General features: G+C 48.4%; 1 protein-coding gene across 13 annotated transcripts in view; it reads left to right on the forward strand.

Moving 5' to 3' along the window:
* The first annotated feature begins 19,156 nt into the window (after positions 1–19,156).
* The window catches only part of PKHD1 (polycystic kidney and hepatic disease 1 (autosomal recessive)), a 484,191-nt gene continuing 483,245 nt past the window's right edge, over positions 19,157–20,102 (forward strand). For 12 of the 13 annotated variants that reach the window (XM_019520930.1, XM_019520934.1, XM_019520940.1 and 9 more), the window contains exon 1: positions 19,157–19,360. The gene's annotated coding sequence lies outside the window, so the exon portion shown is untranslated. Of the gene's footprint in view, positions 19,361–19,412; positions 19,563–20,102 lie in introns of those variants that run through there. The other variant, XM_019520932.1, reaches the window with a different exon arrangement.

The raw sequence follows: 20,102 nt of genomic DNA on the forward strand, positions 1-20,102 counted from the left end.
GCACCTCTGAACAAGATGCTTCCTGCCGAGTTGTCTAACTAGCTGCACAGTAAAGCATCACCGGTTTGCATGTATGGAGCTATTAGGCTTGAGTCAGCTAATTAACTCCGCAGTAGGCTAGTACTGCCAGATACAAATACTACCCTACAGTGGAGTTATTTACTCCACTGCAATGCACGTGCAGATGGTGACAGGGCTGCCTGGGGCATGAGGATGCTTTAGTGTGGGGGCTGCCTGATGGCTAGCCCTGCCCTAAAGCACCCTTGTGCCCCAGCCAGCCCCTCCGCAGTGCATTGAGCCAGATGGGAGCAGCCCCAGGCCGGCAGGCTGGCCCCTGCATTCCCCTACCTGCTGCGGTTGCATTGCCCTGGCTCAATGTGCTGTGGTTCTGGGTGCACATGTAAACGCTGCACCTGGGAGCAATAAACCCCCCAGCCTGAACTGCACTGGAGTATGTGTTGCATTAATATTCAGTGTAGGTGTGCCCACTTAGTGTTACTGTGAGCTTTTAAATATCTGTCTTGTTGCATCCCAGACTTTGCTACATTTCAGTGATTGAGGAAACTATTTTTATACCGTATGAATGCTTTACAGAGCAGCTTGGGATAAAGGGGCTCTGTAAGTAGAATAGTAATGTTCATTAGACTCATTTTTATTTCACAGCGGTTTGTAATGTTGCTGATCCTGGACAGTGTAGCAGCCCCTCCCCCCTCAGAGGTAATGCTGGGCTGCTCTCCACTAATCCAGTCTCTCATGGAAACATCTTCCTATAACTTGCACCACCTTTCCCTGTCTCCCTCGTTCTGCATCTCTCTTTCTTATCATAAGAATCATAAAATAGAAGGACCGGAGGGGACCTGTAAGATCATCAAGTCCAGTCCCCTGCCATGGGCAGGAAGTATTTTGGCTCAAACAAGCTCAACTAGGTGTGTGTCCAGCCTCTTGAACACCTCCAAGGATGGTGACTGCACCACCTCTGCTGGGAGCGTGTTCCCGAATCTAGATACCCTTACGGAAAAGAAGTTTTTCCCTTGTGGTCCAGTCTAAATTTTTCCTCAACTAGCTTATGCCCATTGGTCCTTGTCCTCCCAAAGGGGGTCTTTCTGAAGAGTTGCCAGTCTAGATCTTGGTGTTCACCCTTGACATACTTGTAAGTGGCTATAAAGTTACCTCTGCAGTCTTGCTCTTGAAATGGCCCTTGCTTCCTTACCTGAGAAGAGCTTTGGATTGATTTTTGCCCTGCATGCGCCAATGCCATCAGAGCAGCTTAGGAACTTTTCCGACTTCCATTACCGGTGGAAAGCTTCGGTCAGCAGCAGGCACCGTGCTGCATCCCTTACACCGTGATGGGCCAGGCTGCAGCCTCTTCTGCATGCCTTCCAGCTGGGAGTCCCTCTTTGCCAAGGGATTTCTCTGACTGCATCCGGTCCCCTGTGCCGCTGAGTGGGATGGGGCATAGCTGAGGATCTCTCTCTTTGGCTGTGTCTTTATTTACCTCGGGCTTGGCTGAAGTAGCTTAGAACAACCATCGCCGTAGTGCCTCGCACCTGCTTGCATACTTGCGGGGGTGGGAGGCGCAGATGTTGGGAGCTGCCAAGTTTCGGAGCCACACTGGAATGTGGGCCCTGTGACAGCTGACCCTGCCTGAAACCACTCAGTTTGTCTCTGCATTGCTGGAGGGGAAGGTATTATAGAAGAAGTCAAGACCCCAGAAGGAGGCTTGAGCTTAAATGGCAAGATCAAGGGGTGGGATTGGAGACCAGGGTTCTTGCTATCTCTGGGAATATCCACTCCTTTCCAGCCTCCTCTCCCAGGTACTGGCCTCTGGTCTCCAAGGGATTTATAGATGTTTGGGTTGGATGGGACCTCAGCAGATCATTGAGTCCGACCCCTGCCCTGGGCAGGAAAGAGCGCTGGATTCAGACGACCCCGGCTAGGTGCATGTCCAGCCTCCTCTTAAAGACCCCCAAGGCAGGGGAGAGCATCACCTCCCTTGGAAGCCCGTTCCAGATTTTGGCAACTGTCCCCATAAAGACATTTTTCCTGATGTCTAACTTCAATCTGCTCTCCGTCAGGCTGTGGCCATTGTTCCTAGTTCCTGCTCTGCTGTTTGTTGTTCCTATCTGCTGGATCTGCTGGGGTGACCCGGCAAGGTGACCTCAAAGTTAGAGCCAGTCCATTCCCAGCCAGTAACAATGTCTGCTGGAGCTACGAATCCCAGCAGAAGGTGCCTGAGAAGAGCAGAGACACTGCCCTCTTTGTACCCAAACCGCGGGTTAGTCACCTGGTAGCCCCCGATTTGCTGGCCTCCAGCTTGGAGGTTGGCCCCTGGGCATTTTCTCCCTTGGCTGTGGCTGGCTTTGGCCCGTGCTATGTAGACTTTGCTGGTATAACTGCAGCCATAGGAGCCTGTGTATACTCACAGCTGGTAGCGTCTGAGCTAGGACTTACCAAACCAACTCGGCTCAGAAATATAGAAGACAAAACTCACTGCCAATGTACCTTCATATTCCTACTTCCTGACCTTCAGACATCATGTGATCAGAGCCCACCTACTCGGAAGGGGCTACCGCCGTTCTTTGCTCCCTGCTGTCTCTTCTACTGAGCATTTCCACCAGCCTGTTAGGGGTTCAGAAATGACTGCCATGAGGCGACTTTGTCTTCTCCAAGAATAAGTGAGCTGCGGTGATGCCTCCAGCTTGGTTCCCGAGAGCTCTGGCTACCATTGTGCAAGCAGGATAAGCCGTGCATACCATCTGGTGGTGCTCAGCACTGACACGTATGTGGTGGGAACAGCATTAAAAAAATAAAAAATAAAGCAATCAGCCAGGATTGTGTCCATTTTCTTGCATCTACCTGTTCTTTGAGCATTCTGCTAGGATCTAAGCCAGTGGTTTTCAACTTTTTTTTATTTGCAGCTCCCTAAAAAAATTTGAATGGAGGTGCAGATCCCTTTGAGTTGTAAGTGTGGGTATTCACATACTTTTGATTGATCATAGTCATCTTTCACAGACCCCTTAGACATAGTCTGTGGACCCTTGGGGGTCCATGGACCACTGATTTATGCTATGACCTAAGTTAGGTGTTTAAACGGTACCCGGCACCATAGTCTCTAAGTACCTGGTAGGAATTATCTTCATGACAGACTTGTGAGGTGAGAAAGTGCTATTACAACCACTTAGAGAGGAATTGCAGAGAGGTTAAATGACTTGACTATAGCCCAACAAGAAGTCTGTGGCAGAGAGGGGGACTGAACCTTAGCACCCTGACCACTGGGTTGCCCGTCCTTTTTCGGTGCAGGGTACATTTATGGCTCTTGCATGCTTTATGACAATGGGGGGCACTGAGTGTTATAAAGATGTGACGCACAGGAGTGCTGGTCAGGGAATGGCCTTTATTTCCTTGCTCCTGTCCCTTTGCAAGGGGTGGGATTACAGACAGTTAGAAGAACCTGCTTCACGTGGCAGAGCTGTGGGCCGTTGGCTTCGAGGGGCTGCTCAGCCGCTGTCTGTGTTTGCGACAGCACCCACGGTCCTGAAGTTCCTCACTGTAACTCGACCAAGCTGAGCTGCACAGCTTACGGCCAGGGCAGCTGCCGCAGGATTAGAGCGGGGACAACAGAGGTGATTGCTCCCTGTTGACCCGGGTGCAAATAGGGAGGAGGGTGATGGTCCCAGGCTGCTATTTCTTCTGGTGCCCAACATATAACATCCATGGGGCATGTCCTTTTATCAGGGCACTGCCACCTTCACAGGGCATGCATCCCCAAGAAGGATGCCCCCATGCAGAGTGCACAGGCTGCACTTCTCCAACAAAGTCACATTCTCCATAGGATCATCCCCCCCCTCCCCCCGACACACACATCTATAAGGGGCTGCTTTGGGTTTGGTCTCAGCTCTGCAGAAACCCATCTATGATGCAGCATTATGGTCTCTCTCTGTGGACCATGAGTGTATCTGCCTACCAGGTGGGGACGTAGCCATGGAAGAAGGCCCTGCGGGTTCTCTTACCCAGCACTAGCAGTGGAGTCCACAGGAGAAGCAGAGTGGGAAGGGGCTGGATTTCCCCATAGGGGTTATATCCAGATTCTGCTTTTCCCCCAGTGAAGTCTCACTGGGGCCAATTTTTTTTCCTGGCATGGGAGTGCCCTCCTGATGGGCACATCCCCCTGCTGTAAGCACAGCTCCACTCTTCGCACTTCTGCAGGACTTGGACTTATACGGGGCTCCCATCCAGGTCCATCTGCAGGTAGGCCATAAGGTTCGCAGCCCCAGCTTGGCCCATAACCATCCCAGTTGCTTTACAACTGCCTTTCAAGCCAGTTTGGGGGGGATTTGCGACCACGGGGTTTATGCAGCATTTAGCAGCACAGCAATCCCCACCCCCTCGACCGCCCAAGCACTCCCCCTGAAGACTGCAAGGGAACAGAGCTTAAAGGATCAAGTCACACTCCAGATCCAAGCTTGGCACTGTCTATAAGAGCAGGGAATTACCGAGTTAGCACCCAGGGAGAGGGACATCTTCAAACCCATGCTGTACTCTGCTACCTAATCAAGAACAATTGATAGCTCTGCAGTTTAACAGGGGGAACAAGATAACTCAACACCTTCCCAGGAGATATATATATATATATATATATATATATATATATATATATGTGTATGTGTGTGTGTGTGTGTGTGCATATATATATATGTATATATGTATATTTATATATGTGTGTATATATGTGTGTTTGTGTGTGTATCTATCTATCTATATCTATCTTTACCAATATTTATATCTAGATATATTCCCTGACAACAGGCCACTGGCTCTTTGTAAGCTCCCTATCTTGCGCCTCTGTGCTGTAGCCTGAGACACCAGCACACATGCCTGCCCTTCTCTGCTGCCAGTTGTTGCTCTGGAGGTTTATACAGCTGCTGCTGAGACAGGAGAATGGGGGGTGGGGGTGGGGGTACAGCATTACGAGCGCCTGGATCCCGCAGGAGAGGTCAAAGGCGAAAACGTTTGAGCTGAAGGAGAAACAGGTGGATGCAGCCCGACGGAGGGAACACTGGCACTTTTCTTTATGTTTTCCCCCCGCTGTAGTGGGAGCGGCAGGAAGTGACTGCCAGAAAAGCATTTGGCTGTACTAGGTTAAAAAGGAAAAAAAAAAAAGGATGCCTGTGCTTTATTTTCAGAGCCTGGCTATTCTGGGGCAGGGGGTGGAAGGCTTTGTACTGTTTGTTATATTTGTGATGCGATACTAAGAGCCTTAAATCCAAGCACAAGTCAGTAGCTATCAGGGAGCCAAGGTGATAAGGGCACTTTCCTTTCCTTTTGCATGTCCTTGTGCCAAGGGAAGCAGTAGGAGACCGGGAGTCTGATTCTGCTCTACCTATTCGGTATGTAGATGGATTTAGGTGCTTAAGTGTGATTCTGTCCCACCCTGCTAGCGCCCCTGAAAAGCAGGTCATGCAAAAGGCGAGTGGGTCGTCCTCCTCTTTGCTGTCGTGGCTTAAACACGCAGGGGATAGATAGCTGCCGGAGTCAACTTTGTTGCCCACAGGGGGAATAGGATCTGGCCCCGGGCTTCTCTTTCCTGAGCTGGACACTTTGCCTGAATCATTTTCCCTCCCTGAGTGTTTGCCTCTCCTCCCAATCTTAGCCTGCCCCGAGGCTGAGTTTTCCCAATGGCTCTCACAGCGAGGTCCTGACAGCGGCTCCGTGAAGAGCGGATCGCTCAGTTGACTGGCAATTTTTGAAAAAAATCTTTCAGGCCAACCTGAAATGGAGAATTGAGTTTTCCAATTCTCTGAAAAATCCTTTGAAATTTCCCTTGGGCTTCTGATTTGCCAACAGTATTCAAAATAGTATTTTTCTGGGTTGGTTGAATGAAACATTTCATGTATCTAAGAATTAAATATTCCTTTCTGGATTGCAACTTTTTTTTTTGGAGGTGTTGCTGTAAGCTTTGTAAATACAGCTGAAGGGAATCTCAATGCGAGAAGTTGTTTCAGATAGAAACACTGAAGCATTTCATTTAGAAAAATGGTGACATCAAAAATATGGATTTTTATTTATTTATTTATTTTAATTTTGTGCGCTACGCAAATGGTTAACAAACCAAAGACGGATTGGTGCAAAGTTTTGCGGTCTCCGGGTATGCATATTTTGCAGGAAAAGTTCACGTTGGAAAACCCTGCCCAACTCTACCCAGTTCTGTTCTTTACTGGAGTTTTCCTAAGCGCTCCTGTAGCATTGATGGTACTGCATGCATGATCGTCCTCAAACCTTAGTAGCTTTTCCATGTGACGAGTAAATACTTACATAAGTGAATAACAAGATTCAATTGTTAAAAAAAAAAAGCATTTGTTCTTTCATCATAGAATAATACTAATGAAAAATCACTGTTCATTCTGGCTGGTTGCATGCAACTCCCTGGCCTGTTAGCTATTATGTGTTGCCATGTATCCAGCCAATGATGGTAAGAGTGAGTGTGGTCCTACTTGGTGAGGCTGTCTGTTCTGCAGCTGGACCTTGTAGCTGTGGAGGTTTCTGGTTGGATCCCAGGTATCAGACAAAATAGCAGCCATCTCAATAAATAAGGCATAGGTGGGTTTTGAAATGCTGCATGCTGCCAACACGGGACAAGTTTCCCGTGTTTGGAGGAAGTATGTTATCTACTGGTTACTAAAAGCATATTCTGCAGTGCTTTGTCCTGCGATGTTGTAAGTGGGTCAAACCCTGGTGCCACTAGTGTGACTGGGACAGTCCCCCACCCCTCTGGGCACTGATATGGGGAAGCATGAAAAATTTCAGCCGCCTCCAAAGCTCCAGTTGTGCTGTCCCAGCTGCCCCCCAGCTGCCTTGTTACCCATCTGCCAGGGGTCCTCTGCATGTAACAGAAATGTGAAGATGTTTTCTGTGCTAAGTGGCCTAAATCTGTGTTTTTTCAGCCTCATTTCAGGTCTCTGAATGCCACCTTCCCACGTCACTGTGTAATAGCCAGTGGCATTCGCTCACAAGTAATATGTACTTTCAGAATGAAGCAGCACATTTTAATAACTAGGTAAAGGTTATGCAAAGATGAAGAAGAAAACTGCCCTCAGTGCCGCTCAGGTGATAAATGCTTTGCGAAGGACGGGCTTCATTGTGCTGTTTCTACCAAGCTCTATGTGGGAGCATCTACGTGAGACATTTACTGCGCAGTAGATCAATGAGTTGCGCAGTAAATATTGCATGTCTACACGTGTGCCCCTATTAGGCTGGATTCAATTAATTAAAAAACAACAACCCACAGCAGTGTGTAGACGCTGCCCCAGCCAGCCCCTCCGCAACACATTGAGCTGGGGGAGCAGTCCCAGGCTGGCAGGCTGATCCCCTGAGCCAGCTGGAGGTGCTCCGACCTGGCTCAACGTGCTGCAGTCTGGGTACACGTGCAAACAGCACACCTGGAGCAATAAACTCCGGTGCAATAAGCACCGGAGTGTGTTGCTTTGCATTAATATGCACATGTAGACACGCTCAGTATGAGGTCATATCTGTTCTAAGAGTGGCTCAAGGATCTCTCCTAGTATCACGGCAGGGCAGAGTTAAGGTTATTCGGGTACCTTCACTGCGCAGCTACGTCTAGCCGCGTTTAGAGTCCTTTTAAGAGTCAGCTCTGAATGTCTTGCTGATTTGTGGAATTATTTGTAATGGGTTTTGACCCTTCCCCTTCACTCCATCTTAATATCTTTACAAGTGGGAGTTTATTCAAGGCTGATAATGGATCCGTAGGTTTTTTTAAACCCAGGAGGGACCATTAAATCATCAGGTCTGACCTCCTGCATAAAGCAAGCCGTTGACTGTCATCCAGGATGAAACAAGCCCCAAAAGACTTCACAACCGAAGAGACAGAAAACTCTGGGCTGTCCTTAAGAGATATTTCAAACATTTCCCCAGCACAAACACATTTATTGTGAGATTTCTTTTTTTCCTTTTGGCCTTGGCACGCTTCACATTGAAGCCAATTTGCACGATAAAAAATGTGTCACTTGACTCCAAGGCTGAGCAATGTGGCGGCCCGTTATTTCCTCTTGTCTCGTGGTGAGGCGAAGACCAGAAGCAGGCTGCTGCAAGCTCTGTTCTTTTATGTGACTAATACTCCCAAATCCACCGTCCCCAGGGGCTCGGGGGTCACTAACAGCAGTGGCAGGTTGCAAGAGTGGGGTGAGGGGAGGGGAACTGTGCTCGCCTTTCATTCACACGGGTCAGCTGTCCCACCTGTTCCCCCTGCTTAGACGTGGGTAGCGGGGATGGAGGGGGATGCTGTGCTGATGGCACATTACAGAAAAACGCAGCAAACCGAAGGAATTTCATCTGAAACGCTAGAAACAAATGGGCACCAGTCTAGCCACAGACCATGATAGGAATGAACCCAAGAGCGCAGGCGGCTGGGGCTCATGTGGGAGGCTGGAGCATTGCTATGGGAGTGAGGGACCAGGCCAAAATTGAGTCTTGTAATGAAAGACTTAACAGTGGGCAAAATGCCAGTAGGTGCAGATCGGAGGCTTGATGCAGATAACCGGCAAGGTGGTGGCTGTCCGTTCAAGCTAGTTAGGCCTCCGGAGAGTGCAATATTGACTGAAGAGGTTTCCGCAGAAGAATTTCCTCCCATCAAAGAAACGCCTGGGGCATTTGAGAGAGAAATACTCCATGGGCTTTTTTAAAGTAGGTCAGTCTCTAGGATGGCGTAGATCCCCTATGAAAAGAATCGCCTTCCTTTGGTAGCCCTGCAAGCGTTACAGTCCTTTTGAATGACCCAGTTGGGGCCATCTAAGTAAATGCATCTCTGTTGGGGGGTAGTGGCAAAGTGGGGAGGGCAGGATAAGGGCAAGCCCTGGTCTGGATCCATGCTAAAGGCTGCCCCCAGCTATAAATAGGTACCTGGTCATTTGAGAAGTTCAAGGCATTTGGATGTGATGGTGGCCACATCATTCCCTTGTGTGCTGTTGGCTGAGCAAATGGTTTGCTCTAATGATACTAGCTGAATGAGACCTTCTTATCGCTAACGAAGCCAGTGTGGTCATCATGGTGTTTTCCAGAAAAAACTAATGCTGGCTAAAGGGGTTATCTGGAGCATCTGCGCTGCAGAAATGCCAATGCATGTCATAGAAAAAAAGCCGGAGAGGCAGGGGGTGGTGTGGGGCAGGGCACTGGGCCAGGACTTAGGGTGCTTGGGCTTTGTCATCAGCTGCTTGGGCACACCGCTTCGTTTTTCTGCACCTCTGCTGCGTTATTTGTGACATGGGGAATATACCTGGGCTTGGCCCTTGTAGATGGCAAGTGCCACAGGCTTACACCATTTCTTACCAAAATGGTGCCTACCGTAGCTGAGTTTGAACTCATTTGGGGGTTGTTTCTGCTACAGCAAACCAACTAGCCTTCAGGGGGTCAGATCTGGGACATGGTCCCAGATGCACCATAGACCTTCAGGACGGGAAGGAGTCTGCACCACTCCCAGTTCGGGTTGGTGCAGTGGCCTTTGTGTAGTTGTGCTGGTAGTCCAGGATCGATGAATTCATCGGTGCTGCTTCTGGCTTAGGAGGTAGCTCACAGTACAGCCATGTTCACACAGAGGACACAGCTGGATGCTGCTGGCTGGCTGGTGCCAAGCCAGGCCCAGATTTTCAGATTTTGGACACAAAGCCCATACCTGGGCATCCTTAAGGGCATAGGGGCCCAGCCCGAGGATTCCTGGTTGTTTTGTGCTACTGAAACACAAAACCTGTAACAGTGAAATAGTGAGTGTTGGTTCTTCACATTGAGAAATGGAGCTTTCCTTTGCACAAATCCTAAGCAGGATCCTGGCTATTAGTAGCCCATGAGGGCATCATCCCCAGGAAGAGGTCCTTTGTGCAGAATCATCCCTTTCTCTTGTCTCCTGTGACCTGTATTTTGCAGAGAGGCCCGTTTCCCTGTTTTCTGAGCTGCGACGATGCCCGGTCCCGGTTTTGGCTCTGACTGTTCCCCGATGCTCCAGAAAGTCTCCTGGGCAGGGGCATTGCGACATTTCACATGGAAGCACCAGATGACACCAGGTCAGTCCTCTCGAAGGCGACGGGCTTCTTCTTACCCCATTGCCTTCTGCATCCAGCCTACTGCATCTGCCAGTGGGGTGGTGGGTGGTCATTGAAATGCTCTGCAGCCAGCGTGGCCACAGAAGGCTAAAGCTGAAACAAGCTGTATCTTGAAACCAAAGTCATCTCGAACCTGTCATTAAAACAGCTGCGCTGGCAATAAATTCAGTACTTGAAGAAGTTCATTGACTGTTTAAAATGCAGTAAGGGTAGCTGTGGGAATAGCCGCACTACACTTTTACATCGGCCTGAGAAGCAGGGCCATAAAATATGCTCCTTTTAAAAGCCGCTGAGCAACAAGAGTTTTTTTTTTTTTCATTTGAAAGCAAACAGGGAAAACTTTTCTGTACCTACCAGAAAAGTGAATGGGACCCTGAATGGCAGCCGGTAGTGTCACTGGCGTGGGTGACAGGGGTACCAGCCCCGGGTGCCAATTTGGGGATGGTACAGGGATGGTGACTGCTACCCCAGCCAGTCCAGTTGTCATCGTGGCCTAAAGCATAGAAACGGCATCTCCTGCCTCTGGCCCTGGTTGTAAATGCTTTGTCTTTATCTGATTGCACAAAGGATGAACCGACCTGAGAGTCTGGCTCTGGATCTAGACTGAGCCAACCACCTTTTGAACCTTTTTTTTTTTTTTTAATGAAAGATTTATTTTAACAAAATGAAAAAAAAAATCCTGAAGCTATTTCCATTAACATTTTTCATTTTTGATATTTATAATGAAATGTTTTTCACTTATTTACTGAACAGGGGCTTTAAAACATGAACATATATTTTTGGTTTGGGGTATCTGAGTGAAAACATTTTCGTAGGAAACACTAGGGACAATTTGTACATTTTTTTTTCATGATAAATAATCAAAATCTTTTTTTTGGCCAGGTCTAATCCAAACTTCCTCAAACTTGCTGGAGTTCAGCCCTGCCATATGGGATCACTCCATGAGATAATAATACCTGCAAATCTCAGTGCCCATCTACAGTATCACTTACCATTTTTGACACAGGCATTCGCTTTTTGTTATCTACAGTAGGTTTGTACCTTGGGGAGCAAGCTCCTCATACCTTCTGTTAATTCAGATAAACTGTTTGAGCACATCGTGGTGGTGGTGAGCCACAGCAGTGCAGCCCACTATGCTAGGAGCTGTACAAACACAGAAAAAAAATGGAAGGCCCTGTCCAAAACTTTTGCAGTATAAGAAGCGCTGAGGAGACGATGCCCATTACCACCAGTTCAGACTCAAATAGCCCAGCCTGCACATTAGATACATTGATGAAACCCAGTTTTAACTGGGGGGCTGCTTCCCTTTCTGCTCTTACTGTCTTAATGCCAGATTAACCCTCTAAATTCCAGAATTGAAAAAGGAAAAAACAGTCCCCGAAGCATCTCTTTCTGCCTTGCTTAGCAGTGCTGGGTTTTTTTCTCAGCGGTCACCTCAAATTCATGCCTACGATAAAGCCCTGCGTGTTAAATGTTAACTTCCCAGTATAGGATCTTCACCACCTGGGTGGGCCGGTTGTACCAGTGCAGGGGAAGCAATGCAAGCTTCTGTCATCCTTGATACCGAGTATGTTCAAGGGGGGATGAAGGAGACAGAGCAAGGGTCGAATGTGCTGTTCTTTTCATCTTCAGTCTTCCTTCCTTCCTCAGCAGAGGCTGCCAATCAGGCCAAATTACGAGCAGATATTTTCCACTGTGAGCAACTGGACTCTGAGCATGGAGCTGGGGATCTCATTACAGGGTGTTCTGTTGTACTTGACAGTGGTGCTGGGAGTGAAAGGCATGGGTACTTCTGCAAATACAGCTGGTGCTGGGCCAAGGTAAATGGTGCAAAGATTTTCTGCATCAAGAGTCAGCCATAGAGCAAAGTCTTGTACCAAGGTTGTTGTTATCAGCTCTTCTACCTATTCCCACCAAAGTCAGGGCAGTCTTTTTTTTTTTTTTATCTAGGTTTTCAAAATGCAGTCATCCAAATGCCCTGTAGTACTCTGCAGAGCAACATGGCTTACACACGCATGGTAGAGTGGGTCCTTTCTCTTGCTCTCTCATCAGAGGTGCCAGCAAGGTTTTGGGGGTGTTTTCTCATGGATGTGCTGCTCTGCCTGTCCAGGTTTTAGCTGTGTGTTTGGCCTTGGGAAGAGAAGTTGCAAGGTTTCTAGGGCTGTAATACTCAGGTATGAAATGTGAGCAGCAGGACAGAGCAGCAATGCTTTCTAGCTGCAATCCCAAGGACTTGTCCTTGATATTAGTGCAACATCATTTCCATAGACTCATAGAAAAAGAGCTGTGGAAGGGCCCTCAGGAGGTCACCTGGTCCAAGGTAGGATTATCCCTCTCTAAGCAGAAGTCTTGCCTCCTGCATGTCTCCCGGACCATCACGGCAACAGCATCACCTCACTGCTATCAATCCGGTCTAAATAAGCATTTGTCTAATCTGTTGTCAAACCCCAACATCAGTCTCACCCCTCTTCTCCCACCCCTGTAATCCATTCCCCGCCTACCGGTCTCCTAAGTGCGACAGCCTTTATCTCTAGCCCAGCACCCCACAGGAATTTTGTTGCCCCAATATCGACACGACCCCTGCCCCTCTCTCTGCCCTATGATGCCGGGACATCAATTCTGCAAGAACTCTCCTTCCTCCCCAGGCCCCAATTTTACATCTGAGCCCCTCAGTCTCTTTTCTTGGGACCAGTTACTGTCCATACCTGCAAAGCTCCCAACATATTTTCTTGCCTCTTCTTACAGTGCCTAATCCCTTTCCTTGCCTATATCCCCTCCCAAGGCTTCCAATATCCCAATATCCTTCCTGCCCCCCATATGTCTTTCCCCCTTCCCCTCTCTTTCCCACCCTCTTTCCCCCTAGTCCCTCACTCATAGGGAATGGGAGTCTCACTCAGCCCATTTGCCTGAGGAAGCCAGGTCCAAGGGCAAGAGAATGGGATCCCCTAAATCATGGGCGACTGGTGTCTCCTGAGTCTAGATATCCGATGGGAGTGGGGGGTCCCTCAGTGGCTGATTACCAGCCTGGGGGGCATCCCCCAGCGGCGATCACCAACCGGGGAGGTCTTCGGTTTTGCGGCTGGCACTTCCAGGGGGTGCATGGCCAATCTCAGGGGGTACATGTGCACCCACGTGCACCCCCTATGCATCACCAATGTCAGAGGTTCCCAATCTGTGGTTTAGGTACCACCAGGGGTACTCAGACAACCTGCCAGTGGTCCACATGAACAGATTTATTATAATTCCTTTATAGGACAACAGTTTGCTGGGGGGACTTAAGGCTGAACTGAAAAAATTGCTGGTGGTACTTAAGGTCTTATTGTTTTAAATTGGTGTCAGAGTTTGGGAGCTGCCGCCCTACACGATTCAAGGGGACAGTGAGCCGTGCTGTTTGGTGGCAGCTGTGTTTGGGACCCGGCTCTTGCTACTGTGGGGTGGCACTTGGGCAGGTGGATTCATGGCTCGGCTCCCCTGTGAATCACCCCTTTTGGCTGGAGCATGGATAGGAAGAACACCCCAGGGGACCCGAATAGCGATGGGAATCATCTCGCCCAGGTTCACATGTGCCCTTTGCTAATGGCTGGACCAGAGGTGGGCTTCACACTGAGCAGCCTGGCAGCCTCGGGGACCTGCATGCCCTAGACCAAGGCAGGCTCAGCAAACCCAATGCCGCATTCACTGGGGGGACCCTGAGGATGTGTCCCCAACCACCTCCCCTGTGCGGGGCTCTGATGGCCATGATTTGAGGCGAGGGAGGAAAAGTCAAGAAGAGTACCCTTGGTTGGCCCATAGGTACTCAACATCCTGTCCCTAAACCAAACCTAGTGTGTCTGGCACATGGAGCCTGTCCTGTGCACTCCCCAGCTCATAAGGGCAGGGCAGCAGTGTGGAGGCACCTGCCCCAGCAAGGCAGGTGAGAAAGCCACTGCCTTCTGCCCATGGGACGGCAGGGATGGGATTCAGAGCCCACCTCCCCCAGGGCTGCAGCCCATCCAGACAGGGAAGCGCTTGGGAAACCAGACTTCCCTTCTCAATGCAGCCTGCCTGCCTTAACCCTCCTCCCTCCACTGACCAAAAGCCCCTTGGGTTTGGCACCCCACTGGCCACCCAGGCCTGTTGCCTTCTCTTTGTTAAAAGCCCAGGCTCACCCTCACTCAGCGCAGGAGACCCTCAGAGAGGTGGAAAGAGGGCACAGGAGCAAAAGGGAGAGGGTCTCACTTTGGAGGGCTGAGAACCTCAGACCCTGAAATGCAGCACTGTCTCCCCAGAGGTATGTGCTCCAGAGCCACTGAGTCCTAGCCATGATGAGAGGCTTTGCAGACTTGGGCATAAAAGGATCCTGGGATGTGAGGGGAGCTGCTGCCGGAGCCTCCCAGGGGAATAAAACTCAATGTTACCTCCTGCAACCCAAATGTGGCAGCTGTGCAGAGTGCAATGAGTTGGCAGCTCTACATAGGAATCATCTTGCCCAGGTCCACATCTCTCCTGTGCTAGTGGCTGGACCAGAGAGGGGCTTGTGGACCTACCAAAGAGCATCTTTTAGCAGCAGTATAGGTTCATGCAGAGGTCTCCGGTTCATTCCCTGGTGTCCATAACGCACCTCGATGTGGCATACCGGCTGGGAGGCTGGCTGCTGCCCACCTACCCGAGTAGTAGCTGTATATGTGCAGTTTATAATTCACCTGGGGACTCGTTTGAGATGACAGGCACTGCAGAATAACAGCAGTGAGAGGTTATTAGCATTTGAGATAAGACCCAGGAGCAAAGGACGGAGCAGGAATGTCCTGTTCCCCAAAAGATCTGCTGTTTGGACTGAATTCGGGCTAAACAGAGACATCTGCAAGGAAATGTAGGACCAGATCGCTCATTGTGGTAGGGTTGTTCTGCTCCATCACCTTCTTGGGGGCCATTTCTACTCTGCAGCCTGCTTGTGAGTGAGGAGCTGCTCTGCTTTAGTGCTAACTTTACACTTGGCTCATCCTTGTTTCAGCATTTCTGGTGGAAGCACCAGGACACAGGGTAGGGAAGACCCTGGTGTGTTCAGGATGCTCCCTAAGCAGAAATGCGTGCGCAGATTAAACCTTTCCACTGCCTTCATTGCCTCATGCAGCTGCCTTATCTCCCTGGGCAAGGGCGGTGATTGCATACAGAAGCAGGTGTGCATCGGTGCATGCATGAGTGTGTGTGTGGGGGTGTTTCCAGGATGGTTACAGACAAAATCTCAAAGCCGTGCGAGATCCCCCTTATCCTCAGCTGCCACGTGCGGCATTGCCATGCGCTGCTGAACAAGTGCTTCATTCCCCTCTAGAGGTGTCCACGGAGGAAGAGAGGATAAGTGCCTGTGCAGTACACATCCTTTACGTCGCAGGGATGCTGGAGTCTTCATTACCTGGCGTTGATGCACCTTCTCTGCACCTGCCCTGCAAGTATCCAATAAAGCTTTGTAGAGAAGGACAATTGGTAACTGCTTTTTTGTATAGCCAGGAAACACGAAGATGAAGCAACTATGCCCAAATAACTTGGTTAATTAAGTGGAAGAACTGATGCCTTTTCTGCCCTGCAGCTTAGCTGTGGCTTCTGGATGGTGGCATTTCCAGGTGCCACAATTAGCAGGAGTTATTGTTGAAGGGACATTAAAAGAACCACCCCACAGATGTCCTGCAGCGTGGTTTATCTTTCATTTTGAATCCCTTTCTATTTTTAATCCTCACTTTTTCAACTTCAGGACAGTTCATCTGTGGCCCGGTTCTGCCACCTAGTGACTAAATGGCTGCAGTTCACCTGTAATTTTTAAGGATTTTTTTAAAAGTTCAATAATGGTAAAAGGTAGGAATAATGGTAGTAGTGAGGTAGTAAAATGGTAGTAGTAAAGGGTCAAGATGGTAATAATGGTAGCAGTAAAGAGTAGTTCAATACTGTTTATTCCAAGATCCAACACCAGTTTGGGATGTAGGGGTGGATTTTATTCTGCCCCATAATTGAAAAAGCCTTAATGCCCACTGAGTCCCGTGCAAAATCAGATCTTAACTCCAAATTAATTTACTCTTTGGAGAATGTATAACTACTTAATGCAATAGCATATGCTTTCTATGTTACCATAGTGGAAATCTGAATCTGAACTATTACAGCTAGTAGATGGTAAGTTTTTACTTTTCTTAAAAAGGCCCCTTCCTCTGGGAGATGTTGCACTAACTTTGCTTTAGCTGGTGGTCCCTCACTGTATAGGCTTGAGTCTACACCCATTTATGAGACCCCTTGCTAAGCAGAAGTAAATCTGTGAATAAGATACTTGGTTTCAAAAGGGCAAATTTTGATAAAAAATCATTAGCAGTCCCCTGGTTGGAGGAGCTTAGGGAGTTGAATGTGGAGGAGCCCTGACATTTCTTCGAGTCAGAGGTACTAAAACTAGCTGGAATTGGTTTCCTTAGTAAGGGGAAAAACTTATAGGAACAAGGTGCAGACCTGGCTGAATGTGGCACCACCTCCAAGGTTTAGGACTAGCCATGACCCTCCCAGAAATGGAGAGAGGGACCACTCAGCAAAGCAGGCAGTATCTCTGAGAAGAAGAAAAAAGTGAGACTAGCTAAAAGTCAAGCTGAGTTGCACCTTGGAAATGGTATTCAAGCAACAGGACAAGTTCTTCATCTAAATCAAGGAGCATAAGGAGAGGAAGTCGCCCTCTGCAGCGAGGATTGGGCAGAGACTAAGAACGAGCTAGGTCTGACCCAAAAGCTAAATGGATGCATTGCCACAGCTTTCACCTAGGACAATGGTATTGGTCATGGGAGCGAGAACAAGAAGGGTGGTAGTAACAAGAGCATGGGAATATAAATTGCTACAACCAAGGTGAAAGCACAACTCAAGGAGTTTAATGAACTCCAATAAGAAGACAACAGATAATCTTCATGTCAGCACCTGGGACCTCTGGGCTGGTAGCAAGTGTTTACGATGGATCTATCTAGTTGCAGTGGTACCATGCAACTGGAGGATAGCAAATGTAACATGAAGTGCAATATTTAGGAATAAGGGGACATTTGATCTTGGTTATTACAGGCCTATAAGGGTTTCCCTGGGAATTTGGAAAGCTTCAGCAGAGCACAGTGGTTGTTGTGAATCCTGTTCTTAACTGATTCGCCCCATTCACCCCAAGGAAAACTTGGATATTTGACCTGGATTCTCAGCTTCCCCTCCTGAATCTGATGGATGCCTGGAAGATACTAAGACAAAGCCGAGAGGCTGTTTGTGACTTTGGTCCTTGGTCATAAATGACCAGCATCATCCCATGTGTGTAAGCAGATCTGATTATCTCTAGCAGAGGCAGCCAAGAAAAATAGAGACCAATGAGTATATTATATGTACCTGGAGGTCTACTGTAAAGAAAAGCTCAGTGTGTATGCACATCAATCGACCATGGGTGCCTGACATGTTGTTGCTGCCTTTCACATAGCCTAAATGCTGGGATTTTTGAGCCAGGATTTTTGTTTCAGCGTCCTTGAGACCTGAAGATACTTTCAAAATGTGTATTAGGCATTTGAAATCATAATGGCTTAGGAATTGCTATACTGGATCAGTTCTCAGGTCCATCTAGACCTGTAGCTTGTCTCTGTGGCAGAAAGTAGATGCCACGGGGGAGATAATTTAAAGGGATGGATATCTAGAATGATTTATTCTTTGCCCTTCTTCCCCTACACAAGGGGTGTCAAACTCCCTTTGTGCCCTCGGTCAAATCTGGACCAAGGGGCTCCTTGCGGGTCAGACCTGGCTTGGGGCACAGGGCAGGAGTGATGGTTACTGAAGCTATTTGTGCAGTGGTAGTAGCTACTTTGGTAGCAGCCATGCTGGTGGCAGAGAGTGGGGCAAGTGGAGATGGACCAAGCTGCTGCAGCACAAGTGAAGGCTGTGTTATATAGCCCCAGGTTGCACCCCAGCTGCTGACAGCCATGTCTACCTGGACACAGATGCCACAGCAGTTCACACCCACTGCTGGCCATGCCCACAAATCCCCAGCCCATTGGTAGCCCATGCAGCCCAATGGAGTCCGGCTGCAGGCTGGATGCAGCCTGCGGGCTGTATCCTCTACCCTACAGTTCCAGAAAACATCATTTTTGAGCTAGGTCTTTGAGGGGGGTTGTAATACGCTTATATTGAGCTGTTCAGATTTTACAGAGCCTCCTTGCTTTGTGAACCACAGAGAGAGAGATTTTCCCATGACCTCATTTTTTGATTTTAGTTTGTGTATGTCAAGGTTGGGTTGACCCAGTTTGGGTCCGAGGCAGGCTGGTGGGTGGCCAGCTGCTGCCACTTTTCCCTATATCTGCCACTGTTATGTTTCCCACTGCCACCACGGGGAAACCATCTGCTGCCAAAGCTCCCCCACCATCCAGCTGCACCGAAGCCCCAAGCTGCGGGCTGGATCAAAAGGCTCTTTGGGCTGGATCTAACCTGTTGGCTGTAGATTGGCGACCCTGGTGTAGATAACTTTGTACCACCATGGGGAGCTGGTCTTCACGCTGAGTCCATCTTGGTGGAAATGGCTATGATTTCCTAGGGCAGCCAGGGGAACCCACCAAATTTCACGTGACTTCCTCCTGAAATTGTAGATGCCGCCTCAGCCTTTCTTGAAGCTTGGCTAAAACATTTGGCAAACTTAGGGATACTTTGAACACGTCTGGAAACACTGGGCTGAGCTTATGGGTTTGCAAAATTCTTGGTTGGTGGGTTTTGTTCTTAAAACTATTTCAACACAACTGATGAGCGTTCTGGGGAATCGATCTGTTGCTTATGTTTTATAGAGAAGACCCAGAAAGTAAACTAAAAGAAATCTGGATCAATTGTCTTCAGGTGCCTATTGCCATGCAAGGGGCTGCTCCCAAAAAGAGAAACACTCCAAGTTGCTTTCCCCGCTGCCCTCTCCGGGGTCATTAATAAAAGACTTGGAACAAAGCAGTTAATAGCAAGTAGCTTATGTTAATAATTAAGCTTGCCCTATGGACAGCCCCAAGCTTTTCCTCTAAAAAGCATCCAGCCTGCTTAAAAAAAACTAGTTTGGCAAGTTGCAGCAGGACGTGACTTGGTTACCTGCAGAGGGAATGAAGTTAGTGCCTGGAAGAACCTCTGCCCTAAAACAACAATAAGGACAAATAGAGCCATGCTTTGAATTTTCCACCTGATGAAAGAAGAAAGGCTATTTGGAAACCAAAGGCACCTGCATGCCTCTCTCCTCTGAGGGGTGGAAGGGAAGCAAATTGGATAAGGTAAGCAATAGCATATATCTATTTAAAAAAGATCTTTTATCTGCCTAGATCAACAGGAGCAAATGTGATAGACTCTGACAAGCAGAGATCGTAGTTGTGTTGTGAACTGCAAGGAGGATACGTCACACAGTTGTATTACAAAGCAGCAGCACTCATCACACAAAAATAGCCTGTGGTCTTCATGCTTGATTATCATATTCAAGTGAGTTTGTCCATCTATTGGAACAGGAGAGCTGGAGTAAGAGAGAAAGAAAGGGATATATACTATTGAATGTTTCTATATTTATATTAGGAGAGCCTGGATTTGATTTCCTGCTGTTTAGCTACTATGCCTGGCTGCAGAACTCATGATTTTTATTCAGTTCAAGGCTACAGACTATCAGTGCTATAATGTACCAAGTCACTTGCCTTTCTGGGCCACGGGTTCTGCATCTTTAATATCACAGGCCACAAAACTCACCTGCTTCAAGCCAGTCCCAATTGGTGGACTGAGGCATGTGGATGAAATGCCCTCTAGAAACACAGGTCTTATTGAGGGCAGATTATTGGTAGTTATGCATTACAGATTGAAATGATGCATTTTGGTCTGCCTGATTTTAACAATCCCCTGGCAAGTGCAGCTGAAATGGGTGTTTTGTTGTCATAGGTTTTAAATGTCTATAATGTGCCTGGCTCTGCCATAGTTGGCTGCATCTCGCCTTCATATTAGTCAATACTGATGCCTACCTTGCCATCCCCTTAT

This window comes from Gavialis gangeticus, unplaced genomic scaffold (genome assembly GCF_001723915.1).
Source record: "Gavialis gangeticus isolate Ggan-Ray unplaced genomic scaffold, GavGan_comp1, whole genome shotgun sequence".
NCBI classification, from domain to species: domain Eukaryota; kingdom Metazoa; phylum Chordata; order Crocodylia; family Gavialidae; genus Gavialis; species Gavialis gangeticus.